Genomic DNA, 17,907 nt, shown 5'->3' on the forward strand with positions numbered 1-17,907 from the left:
TGCCTGTGGCAAGAAATTTAAAAGATGAACACAGAATAATAGTTCTTGAGTTTTTTGGTCTTAGGAGCTTATCTGAGAAAATTCTAGAAAACACCAATATACGCACACATTCCAGTAGCCAACATGTGATTTTTAGAAAATTCACTATACGTATTGAGAAAACAAGAGTGAAAGAGATAAATAATGTCTTAATACTACTATGAAAATTGTTTTGGCTTCACAGACCCTTTTACAGCATCTCAGGAATCAGGAACCGCGGGCAGCCTCAGATCATACTTTGAGAACCACTAGCCTAGAATATATCTAAACATCAGAAAGCAGGAAAACAATCGAAGACCACTAGAATCATAGCAAAGGATTCAGGAGCCCACATGAGGGGTTTCCGCTGGTCAGAGACAGCACAATTTTAGCATCAGTAAGAATAAATGCAATGGATTAAAACTCTAATATTTTAAATTCATTAAGTCTTAATGGATCACTCGCCTGTCTGTCCCTGCCTCCATCTCTGTCTGTCTCTCTCCATGGTTGCCTTTGGAGAATATTACTAATTAGCTAGCTAACAGAGCCAACTAATTATTTTGAAAGCTGGTAAATAAAGAGGAAAAAAACAGGTGTTTTTCCTGCCTTCCCCACATAAAGTATACGTCAGAATAGCCAAATGCCTGATTCATAGGAGTTTCCCTTTATAGAAGCATTCTACATCATAAATGAAGAAGTGACTGAAATAAGATTTTGAATCCCCTAATGAATTGATGGATTTAGGCAGCAACAATCACCACTGACTGACAACATATCAAACACTCGTGCACACAACTGACGTGAATGTGAGTGGCTCCTCACAGGAGTGCACAACACTCTTAAAGTATTCTCGACAAAAACCAAAAACTAAGTGTGATGCAGCCTCTAGAGGTAACTACCAGTTCAAAAGAAATACAGCAGCCAGAGGAACATTTAACAGGAATGTAATCAGCAAAATCCAGCTTATGGGAAACTTTGCAGAATACATGATTCACTTTGGCAAAAAAATAAATCACAAGGAAGAGATAGTGAACAGTGAACCTATATATTAAAAGGGACTCAAGAGGCATGTCAACCAATTGCAATGTATGGACCTCACTTGGATCCTGATACAAATCAACTGAAAAGAAAAATGAGGAAAATAGATGAATTTGAACACTGACTAGATATTCCATAATTGAATATACTAGAGAAGGTCTTAAATATGATAATAATATTGCAGTATTAAAAAAGTCCTTAATCTTTCAGAGACGTGTACAAAAATACAAATCAATATTAGTATGTCAGAGGTTTGCTTCTAAATCATCTGGGGCAGGGAGAGGATGCTGGGGTTTGGACGAAGCAAGACTGGCCTTAATTTGATGATTGTTGAAGCTGGGAGAAAGGCACATAGAGTTCATTATAACATTCCCTCTATTTCTGCATATCTTTAAAACTTCCAATATTAAAGAAAGGAGCCATGAAAACGCCCTGTGGCCCCGCACTCAGGAGCGCGGAGCACCGCTCTGCCTGCAGGGAGCACCCCGGGACACGGGCTGCAAAGCTGCCCTGGACACAGAAGGTTCCAAAGGAAGTCCTGAGTCTCTCCAGACCTGAGACAGCTTCCCAGAACAGCAGGAAACAAGGTCACATTTACAGCACGATCATAACCAAGAAACAGAAACAAAAACTCACCACAGAAAAAGGTGTAAAAAATTCTTCACACATAGAGAAAACACAAGAATATAGTAAGTTACTTCCTCCTGGGTATAGTGAGTAGGCGAGTTTGCTTTTCTTTGCTTCTATTTCTGTGAATTTTCTAAATTTTCTTTAATTACTATATTGTTTTAAATTACTGTATTGATTTAAACTTTATTTTAAAATTATTTATACTATCAAAGCTCTAGAGATAGCTATTTTTATATCATCATACCTTGTTATATTTCTATGACCCTTTCTATGGGAAGAGTATTATAATAATGAAGAAAATATTGACAACTATTATTGAGGAATTTTTAAGTTGAATTATGAAAGCAATACAAGAACAAACACCCTTTTTATATTTGGGAAGTAGGGACAGCCTTCATTACCTTTTCCTCTACAAGTAGGAAAGAACTGCTATTTTATAAAATCACATTTGGATAAAGTAGCTCGAGATCTCCTTAAGTCCTTCTAAAACCTCAGTTTCAGGAAGTCTGGGACCTAATGAAGGAGCTTCTGTCCAGGTGGAGGACGGATCTGAATATAGAGGGTGGAGCTAAACTAGGTTTACAGTTGTTTTGTGTGAAAAATAATGCAATAATGAATAAGTAATAATGTAAGAATAAAGTCTGTGGTTTGCATACTCACTGTTGTAAACCTACTTCTGACCCACTCTGTGTACATCCAAATACTCTGCCCACCCAGCCCCAACCCCCCACCCCCCCACCCCCCCTGCCTTGCATCAGCTCAAAGAAGAGACAGAGAAGTTTAGTTTAATGCCAAGATTCCACCCCTGGTAACACCATATTCCACGGAAATTTGTGTCCCACCATCAAAAGTGGATATTTTTTTTTAAAGAAGTAGGCAACAGCTTGGAATCCTATGCAGGCTTCAATTATTTCACTTTGTAAATAAATGAAAGAATTTATGCACCAGTGACTATTAATAATTGAACATGAAAAAATGCTGGAAATTTGGCATAGATAATTGTTATGTTTTCCACATGGGTCTAATTAAACTTGATTTGGACTGCATAGTGCCTTTTTTTTAACCCTGCTATTAAACAAACAAATAACAACAAGGAAAAAAAGCTAAAACTGCCACTTCTATGCTTTATATATATTGTGGGAGGCTGCACTCAAAGTGAGAGAAGAAGTAAAAATGACTATATCTATGGCAGTGCAGCCTTGTAGTTGTAGTGATGCTGTGAGCTTTGCACCAGCCTGTGGAGGTTAAAACCACTGGTCTGCCACTCAGTAGCTGCGTGACTCTGGGCAGGCTGCTCGACCTCTCTGGCAGCAGGAGTCCGTCATCTACACAATAAAGATGAGTGGGAGTGCCAGAGGGTTGTTGTAATAACGGGGCTGAGACAAGGAAAATGCTCAGGACAGTGCCCAACAAATCTGTGCTCTACAAATGCTGCCTACTATTGTTATTAGAGCCTGACACACCTTTTTCCTACTCCCCACCTTTTTTCTGTTTTCACCCAAGAAATAAAGATTGACAAGCTTCTTATTCTTTAGCCCCATCAGAGAATACTGTAACCTATTTTAAACCTTGACTTTTCTATTTCCCAAGAGCAGAAATGAACTTTTTCTCTAGGAAAACAACAACAACAACAACAACAACAACAACAACAATGAAGATGATGTTAGATTCCCCTTTATTTTGTATCAATCACAAATAGTAGCAAATTCCTAACTCCTTGAACCTAGAAAGAATCTCAGTGACTCTGAGGCCCTAGGAAATCCTTAGAATTAGAGAGAGTGACTTCCCAATCCCACCCAAAATCCTTTATATTGGGGATCTAATTTCTAATTACACTAAGCCCCTCCAGACTTTTGAGGGGAAAAAAAGGACATTTGACAATCTATGCCAATGACAATGATCTTGAGAAATTTACATCCATTCTTAGAGAAAGGAACACAAGTCTTAAGAATACTTGCACATCATTTACCACTTCTACTCAAAAGAAAATTCTAAGTGTGCTGGTACCATTAGGAAGATTCCTGGATTGAGAACTTAGTAACAGGTCATAAAAAAGGATACTAAGATCATAAAATAAGCCTAACAAAACATAAAACTTTTTTTTAAACCCAAAACAGTATTTTCTAGGCTACAAGGAGTGGGAAAGGAGAAATGGAATGGGATTCACGCATGCTTTGGGCTAAAAAACATGAGCATTGGGATGGGAGCTAAGCCACATTATAAGGCTTGCACTGAAGAAAAGAAGTTGGTAGACAAAGAAGATAAAAGAAATTTGAAGTGAGTGCTGTCCAGATAGTAGTATAGTGCATAGTGCTGAGTACACAGTAAAATATTTATTAGGAATGGATGAAGTCGTATCTCTGGTTTCACATATTTTCACCCAAGTTGAAGCACATGTTATGAGACAAACTTGTTATTCACCAGAATTCTTGGAAAGTAAACAGTATTTATGTCTGCTACTTGTTAAGGTATACCTAACTCTTCCCCACAGCTACCTTATTGTGGGGAGATCTTAGATATGCAAGTGAGGAAGAATAAGAAGTAAGGATAGAATTAGTCAAACAGGTGAAAGACCACAAAGGTCAAACTAGGACCCTTCAAGTCTTCACTAAAGCCTATTCAATGGACCAGATTTCCCATGGAAACAGGTGTGGAGAGAAGTGCGGCCCTCAGAATGCACGTGAGTGACACAGGGACAGCTCTTTAGGGCTCAGAAGCACAGAGGCAGAGGGAGGCCTGAGGAAGGCAGACATGGGAACATGGAATCTCCAGAAGGCATTGGGTTGAGCCAAGTTTAACTAAAAATCTCCAAAGGGCAAGGAAGCCCAGTTGATACACTCGGTTACCAAGCTAAAAGGTTGATGGTATAAGGAAAGGATGCAAATGCATTCAAAGATCAGAGATTCCATGGGAATCTAAAAATCATTGCAGTCATTTGGTTAAAGGGGGTCTTGGGTCATAAAGTAACCCGATGACATGCTAGGCCCTAAGGAACCTGTGGGACGACACCAGAGGCAGGAGGACTTCCACCACATGGCTGTTGCTCCAGGGCTTGGACCCCAGTGGGCGGCCCAGCAGGGCCGAGAAACACGGTGGTGGTTGAGGCCTCCAACTATGAAGCTAAATTGCCTGGTTTGCACCTAATCCTGCCAACTACACGCTCAAATTAAGAACCTGTTCTGTGTGCTCACACATCCATCCCTGAATTTTCCCTCTGGCCAACTGCTCTTCGTTAGGGTCACAAACAGATGTTCTCTACAGCACACAACACAGTTACAGCCTGTGCCCATCTCAGCCATTTCAGAAAACACATTCTTTAACCTGAACTTTGTATGTTCTGTTCTATCAATGATGTGCTGTCTGGTTTATTTTCCCATTCTTCCTTCACGGCACGTAAGCAGGACCCCCAGAAAGTCCAAATACATCGCAGACCTCGGCCACTCGCCTGCAACTGACTCCTACACGGCAGAATCCTGAGCACTGACCCCGGGCCTCGGCAGTGATGCACTGGACCGCATGGTGCCCACAAGGCCCAGAGGCCTCTCTGAGCCCAGGCTCTTCTCGCTCACTTTTTGGCAGCTGCATTCTCAAAGCAGTGGCCTTTAATGTTACGGGAGGCCACGATTATCACTAGGGCCCCAAACTCTCATGGTTTTCCGAAGTATTGACCCTGATTTTCATTTTATAGGACCAGATGTAGAAGCCAATCATCAAAGAGGAGTAATGTGGTAAAATAGCAGAGGGCCACACCTCCGTATTTTATGCTATCCTTTGATATCACCACTCAAGATTAGGGCACCCTCTGAACACCAACCCTTTCCTTATCTCTTTCCATGCTCCTCTCTCCAGAGTGGCTTTTCAGGGTCACACACCTGATAAAAATCTGGTCCCAGAGCCCAGGGAGCTACATCCCAGTCCCAAGCCACCAGTATAAGCAGTATGTCCTGGGGATGGTCACCAACCTATTCCAGGTCTCAGCCCTTCTGTGTAGCAGTTTCAATGCTGAGATCTGTCAGCTGCAGTGCTCTATGATTCTAAGGTCCCCATTTATTCTTTGGTGGCCTAAGGGTAGAAAACTATCATAATGTGAAAACCCTGAGGTTCACTGTATGTAGAAGGCAAGCTCTTCATTTATAAATTTCTTCAACATGGGATCTTTCTGATCAGCCGCCAGGTCCAATAAGAATAGCTACCATTAATGGCCAAGTACATGGCAGGCACTATTCCTGGAAGTTTGCAACCTCCACTGAGGCTTCCTGAAGGATCCTAATGAGGCTGGGTCTTTTAGCTGCAAGTTAACCCAGCCCCCTCCACTCTGTGGAGCCCAAGAAGCAATACTTGGTGGATTTACACCTCATCTCCCACTTTACAAGCCTTACAATGCCTAGTAAAGATGTACACAAAGGGACGGGATAAGTTTGTAAGCCGCAAGAAGACTCATATCTAGAGTAAACTAAGGCTTTCAAAAAATGCCAAGAACAAAGCAAGTGGTTTACTTATTTTGAGAGCAAGATAAAAAATAATCAAGGCAGGGTCAAAACTATTGCTTGGGTAAAAGAGTATGAAACAGCAGATGTCAAGGACAGGCAATGCTAGTCAGTAACTCTTTGTTCTCTTTATTAGAGAAAAATGAAACAACCCTTAAAGACTCAAGGTGCAGGTAGGAGAACCCAAGTCTTGACCTCTAAAATACCCCAGGGTCTAACTTGTAGGGGTGTCTAACCTGTGGCCCATGGGCTGCATGCAGCCCACACAAAATCGTAAATTCACTTAAAACATTATGAGATTTTTGGGGGGGGCCTATGTGTTGCAATGTATTTAATGTGTGGCCCAAGACAACTCTTCTTCTTCCAGAGTGATGCAGAGACGCCAAAAGGTTGGACACCCCTGGGACTCGAAAGGAGTTTGCAGCCCATAAGCCTTGAGTTGGGTCAAGTGATTCTTCCTTGGGAATAGTTCGGGGGTGGGGAAAATTGAAGTTTTCTCACTACCTTAATAATCTATAAATCCATGAAAGAGGATTTGTATAATTTACCAAATTATACAAATAATAAATACCAGGAGCCAGAGAGGAACGATGTAGCATCATGTTGGACTTGGACTTGGTTTGGGAAGGGGAAAATGGATGAGGTGTGGAGAAAGGGGAGAGAGGCATTAGGACAGGGCAAATTAAAGGCAGAAGTAAGGATGAACAGACAAGTTCCTTGGGGAAGGATACGGAGACAGCTCCAGAGAGCAGAGTGAGTGGCTGGCTGGCAGCAGAACTGCTCTCGGCTATGAAACATTTCATTCCAGGGCAGGTCTCTTGAGCACTGGGGGCCTCTCCCACTATCTGTCATCATCATCCTCAGCCTGAAAACAGGGACACTCTTGTCCTGTGCGTTGTCATTTATCTAATCTTCTCAGAATCAGTAACGAACAGATGCTGTATCTGAAAGCTGGCATGCTTAAATTTTTTTATCACAACCTTCAGATGTTTTGAAATTATCAGATTTAACATTGTATTACAAAACCCAAGGGTTTTTTTTTTCTTGGTGAGCCTTTCAAAACCCTTTTTCTTTGCAAGTATAAGTAACGCTGGCTCCAATGCTTTACCACTCATAGAAGTACTTTTTGAGCACTTAGGTTACTGCTTATAAGCTACAGACTGGTGGGCTTGTTCTCCCCTCAGTTACTGCCAAAGCAGGACACATATTACAAATGACAACAGATGCCGCTACCCAGGCTTCCTACTCACCCTCCCTTCAAAGCTATCACAGTGGGGGCCACAGAGGGCTCAGCAAAAGCCGGCCCCTCCTGAAGGCTTTGATTACACCATCAGTCACCTTCAGAGGCAACACAGCCATGTAAGGCAGAAAGGGCACCAATCATTCCAGCAACTGGAGATTCTAAGAACTCAAGTGGTTTAAGTGATTCACATTTTCTGTAGTAACACAAAGTGATTAGAGACACATTTTCCCTGATAAAATATCACTCCCAGGACATATTGCAAAAACAGAGAAGTGGGCCCCAAACCATTTAAATATAGTCTCCCAGCTGAATTTCCATCAAAACTCAAGGTTAGGAGGTTTAGGGAAATGGATAACCTGTTTTTAATAAAAAGAAAAAAAAAACAATTCACTTCATTTGAACCCTGATCAAAATCTTCTTCTCCTCCCCAATCCTGCAATCGGCACAGGTGACCTGAATACCCAAACGCATGGACACCCTGGTCTCTATTCCCTGACTGCTTCACATCCAATGACCCTTCCTCCGTGCCACCTGAGTTGGCCACCGCCCAGCCAGATGTCCCGCCTTCTGACTACAATATCCTCAGCTTCAGCTTCCTCATCAAAATCCCCTTCATTAGGATCAACCACTAGGGCCTCATCAGAAGTTTCATTTTGTATCCCTTCTTGCTCAATTTCCTTTCTAAAAGCTATCATTTCCAAAACATACTTTTTATAACACCCTTGCCAAATGCCAAATTTAACTTGCTCACTCCTTTGTCCTCCTGCCAAACCCCAGCCTCAGACGACGCCTACTGCAGCTCCAAGCCGAGCACCTGGGCACTGGGGGAAGTCACATGCAGGCAGATATGTCATTCTACTTTCATGAGCATCAACTGCAAATGAGTGCTCAAAACGCTGGGCGGTCCTATCACATTTCTCTCGCAAAGTCCTTCCTTCACTCCTCTCAACTGTTATTTCACTTTCACGCTTCCACCCCTTCCGACACCACCACCACCAACACCAATGCCATCCTCAGGGGACCCTGTCGCCTAAAAGAGAAATGGAACCCATCACACAGCAATTACCTGTTATCTGACTTACACCCCTACCAACTTTCAGTTTCTTCCCTCCTGTTGCACCCTGCTCCCTCCTCCCATCCAAAGACGACCACTCCACTGGGGCTTAGATCCCCTCTGTCCTGCCTTCTCATAATCACACAATTAGGCTCACATAATCAATTACCCCTTTTCTCTCCTGTTTATTCAATCAATGTTTCCTATCAACCAGATCCTTCCCATTGACACTCCAACATCCTCAAGTCCTACCTTTAAAGCCCTGCACCTCAACCTCATGTGCCTCTAGCTAGTGCCTACTTTCTTTGCTTCCTTCACAGGAAAACTGAAAATTGGCCTCTTTGTATATCTCCATTTTTTCCTCTCCCATTCATTTCTCAAACCATTGCAACCAGGCTGCTCCATCACTCCCTGAAACAGCTCCAGTCCAGGTCAACAACGATCTCTTCATGCTAAATTCTAAACAGAATCCTTTCTTCTTTCTTTATCTTTGGGGCAGTGTTGGTCACAGTATTTGGCAATGCTGATCAACTTTCTCTCTGAAATCTTCCTTACTTTGGCCTCTACAACCACTGCTCTCCTTCCTACTGCTGTGTCTCCCTTCACTTTGCAGGCTGGTCCTCCTCTACCTGTTTGTTAGGGTTGGAGCTCCTCAAACTTTAAGCCTAGACCTCCGTTTCCTGTCGCTGTACATCAGCAATCAAAAGCCCAACTACCTATAGGGGCAAGTGAAACATCCAATTAAGGGAAACAAAGCTGACTCCCACTTCCCTCTCAACACGCAGCAGAAGAGCAGGATGACAGGCAACGGACCCTAGGTATCAAGTACGATGACAACAGGGAGAGAGGTACAGACTAGAATTAAGTAGAGAGCAGATACTCCTAATAAGTCAACAGTTACTTAGCTCAAGTCAGAAGTCCTCAGTTATACATGAAAACTTGCAATTTTTAAATCTTGGCAACCACATCAATTAAGATTTCTTTCTGGTGCAAATAAAAGAAATCTTGGCACACCAAAAGGAGAATGTATTGGCTCAGTTAACCGACAAGCCTAGGGGTACAGCTGCCGCTGGGTTTAATCACTGTGGTCGGGGCCAGTGTCTCTATCTGGACTCCACTTCTCCTTGGCCGTCCCGGTCCTCAGATAGGCTCTGCCCTATGACAGACAGTGAGGCAGCTGCTAGCCCTCCTGGCCACGGCCTGCCAGGTTTAGGCAGAAAACAAGGAAGATTCTCTTCCTGGAGCTCCCTCACAGTCTCAGAACTCCCTCTGATCTGGGCTACCTCGGATTACTAGACAATTCTTGAACCCACAACCACGGTTGCTAGGCTGCTTGGGGGATGACTGGCCAGCCCCGGGCCACACACTTCCTTTGGAGTCAGGGGTGGAACTTAATCTAGAGCTCAAGGCCTGAGATTGGAGGATAGGAGATTTCTTAAAAGGAAGTTAGGGTGCTGCTATCAAAAAGAGAAAATATATTCTGGGCAGCCAAAAAACTATAAACATGCTACAGCAACTTGTTCAAATATTTTAAAAACACTACACAGGCCAAATAAAACAGGTTTCCTGGCTGAAGGGGCTTGTCAACTTCCAGTTCCAACCCTTTCTCTATTTGTTTCCTAGGCGATCTCATCCAAGGGTAGCCTTCACTTACCATCTATACCCCCCCAACGCCACATTTTTATCTCTGACTCACAAATGCAACTGCTTATTCAACATCTTCACTTGGATGGCTCAAACTCATCTCAAATTAAATCTGTCCAAAGTAAATTAATGATCTTCTCACCTTCTACCTGCTCCCATCCAAAGCTGGCCATCTTTGGGGTTCCTTTGGGGGAGGGCGGGGGGGGGCGGTAGTAAGAGGAAACAAGATCGATATGCCTGAGGTATAGTTTGAAAAGGAAAAAAATTCTCAGGAAGTTAACTATAAGATATCACTGGAATTCTTTTTCTACTTAGAATACTCAAGAAAGGCATTTGATATCTTAAATTCATCTAAATTTGCATTTTCCATTTTCCATCTCTTTCCAATGTATTTTTAAGATGCCCAGAAATAAAGTTTCATCAGATCAAATACCAAAGGGATAAAAACTGTAGATGGACTTCCAAAGGTGCTTTTGCCTACTAGTTTGTTAATGCAGGTATAATGTTCTAGCAACCGTGTTATCTGATTTGATTCAGACAACATCCCGGGGGCTGCTAAGGCAAACACTTCCATATTTCATCATATCTAAGAAATTGCTACCTGTTAGATGCACCATTATTTTATGAACCATTATATTAGGGGGAAAAACACCACAAATTAAAATATAACTTAGAATGCACTGTAAAACACATCTTGTTTTCTGATACATTAAAATGTAAAATAAACAAAAAAGTATGTCTTAGAATTCTTAAAAAACATTAGTATAAGGCTCAGTTTTTAGATAAGGAACCAGAGGCTCAGAGACTTGCCCAGTTAATGAGCAATTAATTAGTAACTTGTAAGTTGAACAGTGAACTTGAACCCATGGGGATCAGTTTCCTGATCCATTTTCCCCCAGTTCAGCAGCCCCTGGGTTTGAGTGATCCCTGGAGTTTCTTCTGGGGCCCCAAAAGCTTCTCTCATACAAAGCTGGTGGAAAAAGATCAGAAGTGAGTCAATTCAACAAATGCTTTTAAATTGATGTGGGTTCTAAAGGCTAAAAATACTTTAGAACTTTACTTTTCTCTAACTCCTAGACAGCCTAAGAAATACTGCCAGCATAAATAGCAATATATGCCATTGTGTAAGAAAAAGAATACATCATTAATTTCACTGCTAACTCAGTAAGGTTCCCACAAAAACTTACAGTTTGCTATTAATTTTAAATATGATTTACAAGACAATTTTCGTTTGTGAAATAATATTACTGGGCATCTAGTCAAGCTAAAACTTTCATTCTTTTACAATAAAATATACACACTTAATGAGTTTTGTGTATGTCCTTGTTTCTAAAATACCCACTTGGAAAGTGGCCATGTTGAAACTAATCACTGCATAAACTAATGCAAAGCAAATGGGTAAGCCTCATAGCCCTAATGGGTTTGCGCTGGAAGCCCTTTGATTTCAACACCCAACATTCATTAAAAAGAAATTTTGTTGCAAAAGCCAAGAAATGTGGTGTGTGGGTTCTGAATAAGATAGAACAGGCTTAATTCATGACAAAAGGGTTTTTTTAAATTTACATTTAATTGTTTCACATTTTGTATTCCTCTCAGCACCTGGAGCAGTGTCTTAAACATATAAACTGCTTAACAGGTGCACGTGATGATATACAGTCACAAAAACAACAGGCCTGGTTTCCATAAACACTCCTCCTCCCAAGGCCTGTGCTGGCTTTGCAGGAGAAACAGTCTAGAAAATTCTTGGTGGTGCTGACTGTGAATCTCTCTTTGTGCTACTAGATTTAATACTGGAAGTCCTCAAGGAGCTGACAGTCTGATCGGTGGGAACAAACAAAAGATCTGCAGGTGGCAGACTACCTTTAAGTGTGCTTAGTAACTGAGCAATATGTTGAAATGCTTTAATATGATGTCCAAGTGGCAACAGGTATAGAATTAGGAAAGCTGGTGTAGCCAGTTGCTGTATGTGACCTTGGGGCAGGTCAGTTCTCTGGACTTGTTTTCTTAATTAGTACTTACTCAGTCACTCCTCAGGGCTACTGCAAAAGAAGTTAAGGCAGGAGAAAATGTTTTGCAAACCCTAACACACTATAGAATGTAAAGTATTATTAGAGATACTAGTAGCAAGGTCTGTTGGCCAGATTATTACAATGACTTTTTTGGAGGGGGGAGTTGCTTAAGATAAAGCCAAGAGGGATTTTTCTAAACTCCAAACCTCATCATTCACTCCCAGGTTTTGACTCCTTCCAGCCAAAGGAGAAATTCTCAAGTGTTTAGCTTGGTAGATGAGGCTCTTCAAAAACTGGACCCCCTGCAGCCCCATCTCTAGCTTTCCTTTTCAAAGACCACAGCAAATGTGCAACTGCCCCCGGTCATACTCTCTTCCACACTCCTTTGCCATTTTTGTGGAATTTCTGGCTGTGATTATCATACCACACCCACGACTCCACAGGCTGGTGTTATAGCACCTTCCACATCATCAGGAGGCTCTGAGCATCTCCAAGGCAAGGAGGGCCGATGCCTTATTCTTCCCCATACCTCGTACCAAGTCCAACACACAGCACCTCAGTAAATGTTCCTTGAGTGACAGGCAAAGAAGGTCCTCATTTGCATGCCATGAAAAGATGGTGCCAAGGAGAGAATCTCAAGGGAAGATTGTCAGCTGAAAAACGGCTTAGTGGCCCTAATAAAAATACTACAGTTCACATCTCTTTTCTAAATGCCCTAAGGCCAGATGTGTTTTGGAATTCAAAAATGTTGACATTTTAGAAAGTCAATATATGCCTTATGCTCTCAGTAGAGTACAGCTCAGCACTTCATACTCAAACACAGTAATGCATCTGCAGCAGCAGGAATAACCACACTAAATGCAATAAATGAGGAATATAAACAGACTCTCATTCATTCAAGTCAGATCTCGCCACCAAATAGGTTACAAGAGCTTTTAGAGCCTTCTGGATTCTGGTAGTAGATCTGTATCCCCTGATTTGCATACACAGCTCTTTCACATCCATTTTCTCTTTTGCTCAGAAATTCACTATAGCAGGACTGACCAATAGTTAGGCAAGAAATAAAAGTGGCCACACACCTAAATAGCAGCACATGGGCTATAAAATACTCAGAGAAGAAGGGATTCAGAGGCACATACAAATGGTCATCACCACTGGCAACTGTGGCAGCCGCTTAGCACACACACACAAAAAAACTGTCTGGATGCAGCACCGCAGGACCAGGTGAGAAAAGCGGGGATACACAGCAGAAAATGACTGCATGAATGATGGTGGAAATCAACCAACCAATCAATACTGTTAGGACATCCTATCATAGATTACTAAATGACTCACCAGCTGGGGGGCAGGGCAGACATGCACTCACACAAGGGCATTCATAAGCCCAAATCAAGCTGCCCAGACCAACCTAACTTGCTTCCACATCAAACAGAAATGGCAAAGCATGTTACCTCTTCTCCAGGATTTCAGGGTAGAGCAGAATAACTCTTTCTGCAAATAAATATATAGATACAGACATACGTTCTTTTAAACAACCAGAAAGACTCCCATGCAATGCCTCCTGTGAAATACTTCTTTTAGGACCAAGTGCTAGAAGGAGTAAAACTCTCCCTAAGAAACTGGTAAGTACTTTCCTTTCTAAAAAGAAGTACTATACTAAGAAGAGGAAGGAGAATGCATAATCCTACTTCCAATGAATCCTAACACCTGGACAATCATTGTGTGTTTACCCATGAATCTACAAGCTCTTATTTCAAGTATGAGACTTAACTCAGCACCGCGGGCGTCTGTCACACACCAGAGGCCAATAATAACAGCAACAGCCTCCACTTGGCCTTCCGAGCCCTCACTGCGTATGGTGCGCTCTGAAGGCCTCAATTTATACTCACAATGAGAATCGACTTTAGGGTTATCAACCCATTTTACACATAAGAAACTAAATCTTTCAATAAAGAGCCCAGAACATTTAGGGAGGAAAGCCATACGACAGGGATGTCAATTCTTACTGGTTACTTGGTTTCTACTCTGAAAAGAAAAAATGGTAAAGCTCATTCTCAAAAGCTCACAATTCCATCCCCACCAATACATTTTTTCAGTAACCATATAGCTGAAACAATTCTCTTGTCCACATCTAAAGTCTTTCCCATGTATCCCAGCTAAAAATGTGTTCTCTCATTCATTCTCATTCTCTCTCTCTCTCTCTATCCCCCTCCCTCACTCCCTTGCTTCCTTGCTTCTCAGAAATTCTCCTTGAATGTGCCCCACCCACCTATCCATCTATCCATTTATCCCTTTCTTGGCACCTATTGTATACCAAGCATCATGCTGAAGATACAAACTGTACAAGTCGCAGTCCCATCCTTCACATGTTCACTCTAGACATGCAAGCGAATAGTCATGCTTGAGTATTACAGGTATACATGACTCAGAGGAAGCACAGGTCAATTCTGCCTCAGGGTAGAAGTTCAGTGGTCACAGAAGGCTTCAGGGAGGTGCTGACCCTTGACTGGGTCTAAAGAATAGTTGCAAAAATACAAGATGGACAAGCAGGAAAAGGGCATTTTAAGGACAAAAGACTGAAAAGGAAGAATGGTAGCGGAGTACTTCAAGTAAGAGGGTGCAGCACCCTGCCCTACAGAAAAGGGAGAAGGGAGAACAGGAGGCAGCCAGATGGGCCAAGAAAGCCACAGCGCTCATCAGCGCACCTGAAGAGGCTGGCCACCTCTTCCCAACAAGCTTCTAGCACCCCTATTCTTACCACAGACTCTGTAATTCTAAGAATCAATCTCTTTCCCATCCTGAAGCCACTATTAGCCAATTATTCATGGCCCTAAGACCTTGGGTTGAGGACAAGACACTACTTATCAAGGGCACTTCATCATGAGGGACAGCTCTGAGGGCAACACAGAAAATTAAAAAAAAATGCTCACTGGGCTGGGCAGGGGACAGGAGAACTGATTTCAAGTAGACAGCAGACAGCTTTTAAAGGGAACTAGCCAGATCACAAATCATCAGTTAAAGAGAGCTTCAGTATTCACCTAAACACAGGGCACAACAGAGACTGGCAGAGTTGTGGGTTCTCGCCTGCTCTCCTGGGCCTTGAGAGCAGTGATCACCCCCGTGCTCTCTGGAACTGCCACAGCCTGCTTGCATCCGACTGGTGCCCTCCCATCTCTTCTTTAAAAGGAAGAAGAAAATCCTGTTGCTATATAACATGTTTTTTATTTGTATTGAGTGGATTTATGAGAACTTCCTTATGAGCATTTTCTGACCCCCTGTGAGATAAGCAGGCACACTCCTGATTTCCTATGCAAAGGCAGAGTGAAAACTCAGGAGTCCAAGGATTGGCCCCTCAAAAAGACCAAGGTGACAGAGAAAGAACAGTGTGTTTCAACACCCATGTAATCTCCTCCAAGTGGAATTCTGGCCAGACCAGACATAAAATATTGATACACTTCAAAATTATTTATTCACACATACAAATAATAGTGCTAAATTCAGTAAACATCATTTATAGAGCTATAAACTTTTATATTAATTTTACAACAAGACAAAGTCACTGCTTGGTTCTCCCCTTGTGCTGAACCAATTAAAGCTTTACTTACCATAAAGTGAGGAAATAACTCCCAGAAGGGAATAACTTTAATTTTTTGTTTAAGGTTAAATTTTAAAATGAAAAATCTCAAAAATATTTTAAAGTCCTAGAAAATCACCATAAACTGAGGAATGAAAACTATCAAAATTAAGAGCCCTGGGTTTCAGGGCTCTTACTACTGTTTCACAGTGGGATGGTACAGCCTCAGTTTTCTAATCTGTGAAATGGAGTATGTAGGAAGTACATAGAGAGAAAACAAAAGGAGTAATATCTACTTAAGGCCTTTTCCAACTAAAAATGAAAATAAACAATGGTACCATGTAGTTCCAAAAAAAAAAAAGTGGAGTGGGAAAACAAACAATTCAGTGGTAAAGACATACGCCCGTGTTCCAGAATGTTTGAAATGGCAGGGATGAAAAAAGATGAAGAGGCTTGAAATACGGGGCCCGGCAGAAGTAACGCCTGCTTGAGTGTCACTGGTAGGGTAACAATGTGGGTGTAATAATTTATATTTTTAATTTGAACATTTCACCTAAAATGTCATATGGTATGCTTGAGTATGATATTGTTATGTCACAGAATTACATGCTTATGGTTTTATAATTAAAGATTTTGTTATAAAAAGGGGGTGTTATTTGTGCCAGATCTTGTATACAACCTAAAGACAACAGAGGAAAATAGACCAACTAGAGGCAAATCATTTTGAGCAAGTTCACCAACACAGTGAAAGACTTCTACTCTGAGGGGGGAAGCCCTGTGGGGGCACGGGTCCCCATGACGACCACCCCATCAGAACCACCCTCTGTTCAGTCCTCAGGAAGGGTGGCAGTGATCACCACCATCATCTCACATGTATCTACACTGAGGACGGAGATTAAGAAATCATTTGTCCTCTGCACACTCTCAGTCCTGGGGTGGTGACTTGCCTTGAGCACCCCAGCAAGTAAAGTAAAAACCAATCTTAAAAAAAAAAAAAAAAAAGGACACCTAGATCTGACTTTTACTCATCTCACCTTCCGTCTTGGGACCACTCAATAGAGTCACATCAACCAAAAACTCACCCACGGACTAATCATTTTACAGAAGGATTGGGTGAAAAAAGAAACACAGGCATTTGCTTACCTGTGTGTGAGCAGCTGTCCAAGAGAGATACTTGATCTCCAACAGTCAACTGTCATCCCACGGCTGGTGCCCTCTGAGCAACAGCGCCCAGTAGTGGTGGGGAGGACTTTGGGGGGAGAAGCACAGATGACCAGATCCCTTCAATTAGTGTAAAACCCTCCATATTTCACAAAATGATCAAATATAACCCTCACAGCCACCCCAAAAGTGTGGTGCCACTAGACTCATCTTATAGTTGAGTCTGGCGTAAATGAAAAAATACAGATTTTTCAAGTGCCAAGAGGTTCGAAACAACTAGAAATGTTCCTGAGAATCGAGGGCCTGTCTCTGCGTGGCTAAATGCCTGCGGGTTCTTCTCCAACTGCGGGACTTTTCTCTCGCCTCAGTCACACTAAGTGGTGCGTGAACTGCTGCTTCCCATCAAGCACACATGGAATCATTTTAAAGAAACCCCTCCTATTCAAACAGTACAGTAAACAAAAGCTGAGTATCTACTAGATGGGTTACACTGTGAAGAGCTGAAATGAAATTAGAAAAGTATTTTGTTCTCAAAGGGCCTGTATAGTCTGCTTGAAAAGACATAACAACAGCCACACAATGGCACTGCTATCACCCAGCCGTGTGAACCGGAAACCAAGGAGCAGGCCCCACGCCACCTTTCTCACCCTGTACGTCCAAGCCATCACATCCAGTTATTCCCTCTCTGTTCTTCCAAGCAGCCACTCATCTCTCCATCTCTACCTCCCTGGTCCGCTGATCATCATTTCTTCCTGAACCACTGCAAAAACCTCCATACTGGTCCACACACAACTCCTCTTACACCCCTACAATCCATTCATCCGTTTTCTTCCCTGCAACCCAAGTGATACATTGTCAATCTGATCACTTCAAACCCATGCTCAGAAGCCCTCCTGACTCTTGGGAAAAGACTGTCTCATAACCCTTTATTCTACATTCTCAGCCACAAGGGTCTTCTTCTGTCCCTTGCTCACACCACGGCCCCTTTTACCACAGGGACTTTGCACGTCCTGCCACCTCCGTAATGCCATCCCCTCCCTCTTTAACTC

The 17,907-nt window shown here is 42.3% G+C and overlaps 1 protein-coding gene across 3 annotated transcripts in view; it reads right to left on the reverse strand.

Moving 5' to 3' along the window:
• STXBP6 (syntaxin binding protein 6) overlaps window positions 1-17,907 on the reverse strand; it is a 243,206-nt gene that overhangs the window by 209,799 nt on the left and 15,500 nt on the right. The gene's annotated exons all lie outside the window — the stretch shown is intronic.

This window comes from Phyllostomus hastatus, unplaced genomic scaffold (assembly GCF_019186645.2).
Source record: "Phyllostomus hastatus isolate PE091 unplaced genomic scaffold, TTU_PhHast_1.1 phas_contig_348, whole genome shotgun sequence".
In the NCBI taxonomy this organism is placed as follows: domain Eukaryota; kingdom Metazoa; phylum Chordata; class Mammalia; order Chiroptera; family Phyllostomidae; genus Phyllostomus; species Phyllostomus hastatus.